The sequence below is a fragment of the Triticum dicoccoides genome, chromosome 5B (assembly GCF_002162155.2).
Source record: "Triticum dicoccoides isolate Atlit2015 ecotype Zavitan chromosome 5B, WEW_v2.0, whole genome shotgun sequence".
Taxonomy (NCBI): Eukaryota; Viridiplantae; Streptophyta; class Magnoliopsida; order Poales; family Poaceae; genus Triticum; species Triticum dicoccoides.
Window position 1 is genome coordinate 424,692,192 of NC_041389.1, and position 6,898 is coordinate 424,699,089.

The 6,898-nt window shown below is 42.2% G+C and overlaps 1 pseudogene; it reads left to right on the forward strand.

Annotated features, from left to right (window-relative positions):
- The first annotated feature begins 940 nt into the window (after positions 1-940).
- The window catches only part of LOC119305646, a 19,345-nt pseudogene continuing 13,387 nt past the window's right edge, over positions 941-6,898 (forward strand).

Sequence of the window (6,898 nt, forward strand, 5' to 3'; positions counted from 1 at the left end):
GTCTGCTACTTTCCGCTGCCGCTGGTCAGTGAGATTTGCAGTCACGCAATAGCCTCGTTTGTCTTCTTTTTTCCGTCGAAGGAAGCTTTTTGTCTTTGCCTGGGCCAATAATGAATCACTGGGATATTCTCCTTTCTTGCTTCCATAACTTCTGGATGATATTTAACATAAAAGGCATGCTGAATGCATTAGAGAGCACTTTTAGTTTTTAGTTTGGAGTTTGTATCTTCAGTTGGAAGACTTGAGCATCTCTGACTGAAAAGTGTTACTACTATTCCTTCACTGTGAAACGTGGTGGCTGAGATGGATCCCTCATAAGCAACGGATAAAGGATATTAGTCTGCATTGACCAGATTCCCTCTTTATTTCATTTGGAAATGTATCTAGCCATTTTCCCTCTTTATTTAGACGGGACTGGTTGTTTGGTTTTCTAATCTATCCATTCAATAAAATATTAAGAGAAAGAGAGAACTAGGTTTGGTGATTGGGGGCGACTTTTTTGATGATGTCACAAGGGATTACATCACAGGGACTCAGATTCGATGGTGATGCCACACCAAAGTGGACGAAGAGAATGAAACAAGTCCTTGGTGTTCACATTTGTCGTAAGCCCCACAAAATTCCACATCATTACTTGTTGGGGATGGGATCTGTGAAATTATCAGCATAATTGATTTCAAGCAATGATAATGGTCCTACTTTGGGGCTTTGGGCCTTGCTTGACTCCATTGACTCACTGTGCATATAAATGACCAATTGCTTTGTATGATCAGTTTGGTGCATCCCTCATTTTTAGAGTACTGAATCTCTTATGTGTAGCCCAAAGCTCATACAAATGACTTCCCTCAACTGTGAGCAGGTTGGCAATGTTGGCAAGAATATATTCCCTGCGTACAAGACTCTTGGTGTGGTTTTTGGTGGCCTCGTTACTTCTCCTCTCTATGTTTATCCCTCAATGAACTTGTCATCTCCTACAGAGGCTGACTACCTGGGAATATACAGCATAATGTTTTGGACTCTTACTTTAATTGGTGTGGTCAAGTATGTAGGCATAGCTCTCAATGCTGATGACCATGGTGAAGGTAAAGTTTCCACCTTTCCTTTCCTTTGAGCGGTTATTGCTGCCTTTCTAGATGATTGTTGAAATTGCTAATAGCTTGGACAACGTTAGTTGATGATTTTTTATTTGAAAACAAACAAAAAAAATCAGTACAAACAGATTTCTTGATCAAATATTTGGGTACTTGTGGCGTTGCATATCTGTTTAGATCAATTTATTTTCTAGTCTGTTATCTTCAATACTTTAGTATGAACCAAGCAATTTACATACTATGGTCTATGAATATGTGTTCAGCTTGGAAAATGTCAATGAACCTTAAGCCTGTAGAGCTGTAACTTTTGTTTTTAAACTCTTAATACAAGCTTCTTTTGCTGGTTAAATCATTTTTTACTTTATACTGTTACTCGTCTGGAGTGTTGCTTAGTCTACTTTCTGGTTTCTGCAGGTGGTACATTTGCAATGTATTCTGTGTTGTGTAGGCATGCCGATATAGGCATCCTTCCTTCCAAGAGAGGGTATTCAGAAGAAGAACCATTGCTTCATGAGCAGTCAGCAACAGCTATAAGGTCTAGTAAGCTGGGCAAGTTCTTTGAGCGAAGCATAACTGCAAGAAGGGTATTGTTATTCATGGCAATTCTTGGGATGTGCATGCTCATTGGAGATGGAATCCTAACTCCTGCTATTTCAGGTTTGTTGTTTGCAGATGGCATATCTAAATTAATCATTTTTGTGATCATATATATAACTAACATGTTGTTTATGTCATTTCAGTGTTATCAGCAATTGATGGACTAAGAGGACCGTTTCCTTCTGTTAGTAAACGTAGGTAGCTCAATAGGTGTTGATTAGTAACGAACATAATCTCTCTGATAACCCTTTGAGATGACATTGATCTTTCGTCTAATATTCCAGCTGTTGTGGAAGCTCTATCTGCAGCAATTCTTATTGGTGTATTCTTGCTGCAAAAGTATGGGACTTCAAAAGTGAGCTTTCTGTTTTCTCCAATCATGGCAGCATGGACTTTCAACACTCCAATCGTTGGAATATACAGCATTATTCGTTACTACCCAGGCATCTTCAAAGCCATTTCGCCACATTATATTGTCCATTTCTTCCTAAGAAATAAAAAACAAGGGTGGCAGCTGCTTGGTGGGACCGTTCTATGTATCACAGGTGCAGAAGCTATGTTTGCAGATCTTGGCCACTTCAGCAAAAAAGCTATTCAGGTTATTATCATTAACAAATACCAGCATGAATTATTCTTGTGAATGTTTTCCATGTATAGCTACTTACACTTTATTTGATTTCAGATAGCATTTCTATCAAGCATATATCCTTCTCTGGTCCTCACTTATGTCGGGAAAACAGCATACCTTATTAACAATGTCAATGACTTCAGTGATGGATTCTACAAATTTATCCCTCGGCCAGTTTACTGGTCGATGTTTGTCATTGCAACACTGGCAGCAATTGTTGCAAGCAAATCCTTAATCTCGGCAACATTTTCTGTCATCAAGCAATCAGTTGTCCTGGACTACTTTCCACGTGTTAAAGTGGTGCACACATCAGATCAAAAGGAAGGGGAGGTTTACTCACCAAAATTAATTACATTCTGATGGTACTATGTGTTGGTGTTATACTAGGCTTTGGATGTGGAAAGGAGATAGGGAATGCTTTTGGTAAGTAAATTTGACGAAACAAATGCTTCAGTTGTTGATATATAGCTCCTTTGTGCCTGAAGACTCAATGCATAATTGATATTTTTACTGCAGGTGTTGTTGTCATCATGGTCATGCTCATAACTACAATCATGCTCACTCTTGTGATGATCATCATATGGAGAACACCACCTGTTTTTGTCGGGATGTTTTTCATTCCATTCGTCATTATGGAAGGGTCCTATGTCAGTGCCGTTTTCACCAAGATCCCTGAAGGTGGTTGGCTTCCTTTTGCAGTTTCCATGATCCTTGCGTTGATCATGTTCGTCTGGTACTATGGTAGGCAAAGAAAAATAGAGTATGAAATGGCGAACAAGATAACCCTGGAGCGCCTTGGTGAGCTCTTGGCAATGCCTGAGGTCCAGAGGGTCCCGGGCTTGTGCTTCTTCTACAACAACATACAGGACGGGCTAACTCCTATACTTGGCCATTACATCAAGAACATGAGCTCACTACATACGGTCACAATTTTTGTGACCCTGAGGTACCTGCTGGTTTCCAAAGTTGATCAACGGGAAAGGATTCTGATCAAGAGGCTCAGACCTAGAGGGGTGTACCAATGCACAATCCAGTATGGCTACGCTGACAACCTTGATAGGCCTTAGATCGTAGAAGGCTAGTAGATCTGGTAACCTACCTACTCCTGGTGCGGATGAACTCGATCCAGCGCCGGCCATGGTGGTGTGGTGATGGCGGCGACGTGGACAGAGATGGTGGCGGCGGTGTGCTTCCCGTGAGCACCGCGCTTACCCTAAATCGGTAGGGAGTGTTCGATGGGGTTTGTGGCAGCGATCAACCTCGTGAGTCATGCCCCGGCCCCCACCTTTGTTATATAGCGCGGGTCATAGGGGGCCACCAACCATGGTTTGGTTGGGCGCCCCCGATCAGGGCGCGAGTCAGGGGCCTGTCGAGCCGTTAGGCTCGATCGGGAGGAGATCAACCTAATATTCTCCCCCTTGATCTCAACTTTACTTTTAACCTTATACTTTCTATTTTATTTGTTTCATCACATATTGGTACATAGATCATGTTTCATCGTCACAGATCAATTGCCGATAGAATCATTCAGCTACAACATACGTTTTGTTCAGAAACAAATTCTGTTTCTTTTGGGTCTATCCAGGAATCATAAGGCTTTCCCTTAAACCCATGCCGACTAAGTGTTCCTTGAACACATTGGGTGGTAAGCCTTTCGTTAGCGGATCCGCAAGCATATCTTTTGTCTTTATATGCTCGAGAGTAATAGTTTGATCCTGGATTTTATCTTTCACAACATAATACTTTATCTCTATTATTTTGGCAGCATTACTCGACTTGTTGTTGTGAGCATAAAATACCGCGGGCTGATTGTCGCAGTACATCTTTAGTGGTTTGTGAATACAATCTACCACTTTCACGTCGGGTACAAATTTCTTTAGCCATATCGCCTGCCCCGTGGCTTCGAAGCATGCTATGAATTCTGCATACATCGTGGATGATGGAACTATCGACTGTTTGGAGCTTTTCCATGAAATAGCTCCCCCAGCGAGGGAGAATACGTATCCTGACGTGGATTTTCTATCATCTTTGTCCCCCGCAAAATCTGCGTCCGAATACCCTTTTATCTCTAGGGAATCAGATCTCCTGTATGTTAGCATGTAGTCCTTCGTGCCTTGCGCATCATGCAATGCTTTCTTTACCATCTTCCAGTGCTCTATGCCTGGATTCTCTTGATATCTACCGAGTACCCCGGTGATAAAGGCTAAGTCAGGGCGAGTGCACACTTGTGCATACTGTAAGCTGCCAACTGCCGAAGCATATATGGTACTCCTTTCATTTGATCGATCTCGTACTGGTTCATGGGACATTGGAATTTCCCAAAACTATTGCCCTTAACTGTAGGAGCAGGTGTGGCTTTACTCGCATGCATATTATACTTTTTAAGAACCTTTTCTAAATATGCTTTCTGCGATAGTCCTAAGACTCCATTGTTTCTATCTCGGTGAATTTCTATACCCAAAACATATGATGCTTCACCAAGATCTGTTATGTCAAAATTCGAGGATAAGAACTTCTTTGTTTCTTGTAGTAGACTAACATCACTGCTAGCAAGCAGAATGTCATCCACATACAAGATTAGGAAAATATATTTTCCATTTTTAAACTTTGCATAAATGCAGTTATCCTCAATATTTTCTTTAAATCCAAAACTTTTAGTCGTTTGATTAAACTTTAAATACCACTGTCTAGAGGCTTGCTTTAATCCATAAATGGATTTCTTCAGGCGACATCCCATATTTTCCTTGCCTTCCATGATAAAACCCTTGGGTTGTTTCATGTAGACATTTTCCTTTAAATCTTCATTGAGAAATGTCGTCTTTACATCCATTTGATGTAACTCTAAATCAAAATGAGCAACTAATGCCATTATGATTCTGAAGGAATCCTTACATGAGACTGGAGAAAATGTCTCATTTTAATCTATCCCTTCTCTTTGTGTAAATCCTTTTGCCACGAGTCGTGCTTTATACTTTTCTACATTCCCTTTAGAGTACTTAATTTTGTAGACCCATTTGCAGCCTACTGTCTTGGCTCCTTTAGGAATTTCCTCTAAGTCCCAAACATCCTTGGAACTCATCGATTTCATCTCGTCTTCCATTGCCTTCATCCACATCGATGAATGAGGGCTTCTGATGGCTTCTTCATATGAGGTGGGATCTTTTTCCATATGAATCATTTATGTGTTATAAATTTTAAAGTCAGTAGAAATAGCTGACTTTCTTGGTCTTGTAGACCTTTTAAGGGCCTCAGTTTCTGGCACATTATGTGTCTCAACTTCTGGCACTTCTTCTAAAATTTGTTGTTGCACCTCCCTTTCATGCTCAACAATGGGTTCAGTCAGCTCCTGACGGACAGGTTCCGGGTCTACCCCCATAGTTGTCATGGGTGGAGTTGCAACTGGTAGTGAGAAAAATGGCTCCTGAATCATCGGATTAGATGCATGCACCCTCTTCTCCTCAAGATCAATTTTCCGAGCTACCAAGCTCCCCCTCATCATTTCGTCCTCTAAGAATACTGCATGTCTCGTTTCTACAAACTTTGTATATCTGTCTGGGCAGTAGAAGCGAAAACCCTTTGATCTGTCTGGATAGCCAATGAAGTGGCAACTCACTGTTTTGGGATCTAACTTTGCAATGTTTGGATTAACCATTTTGGCCTCAGCAGGGCACCCCCAGACCCTAAAGTGTTGTAGGGAAGGCACCCTTCCTGTCCATAGCTCGTACGATGTTTTGGGCACCGACTTGCTTGGTAATCTATTGAGAATGTGAATGGCGGCTTTAAGTGCCTCCATCCGTAATCCCAATGGCAAGTTGGAATAACTCATCATGCTGTGCACCATATCCATAAGTGTACGGTTGCGCCTTTCAGCTACTCCATTTTGCTAAGGCTCGCTCGACATTGAATACTGGGCTACTATGCCAGTCTCCTGCAAGAACTTTGCAAAAGGTCCAGGGACTTGGCTGTGACGCCCGGATAATCATGTTATAGTAATCTCACATTAATGATGGCACGTCACCTCTTTCACTGTAATTAATCTCGGGTTAATTCAAAACCGTTTCAAATTTAAATCCTAAATAAGTCAAACGACAAAAGTTTTCAAATATTAAAATAAAACTGTTCGGGCTATGTCAATTATTGCATCGGTAAATATGGTGAAGTAAACACAATTTTATAAAACGCCTAAATACTTTTAAATGAATTAAAACAGAAAAGAAATAAGGAAAGAAAATACAAAGGAAAAGAATAAAAATAGAAAACCAAACTACAAAATACAAATAAAAAGAGTAGAGGCCCCCTGGCCAACTGGGCCAGGCGGCCCAGCTGGCCGACCCGCTGGCCCACTCGGCCGGCCCAGTCGCCTGGCCTATATGGCCTAACCCCCACACCCCAAACCCTAACTACCCCCATGACCCACCCCACATTCTCCCCCGATCCCCCACTCTCTCCTCGCGCCCCCTCCTCTCGGTCCCGATCTGGATCGGGGGCAGGCGACCCCGTCGCCCCGCTTCTACCTCACCGACGCCGCCTCCTCGTCCTCCTCCCAGCCGGAAACGCCCCGAGCCCGGAGCCGCTCGACCCC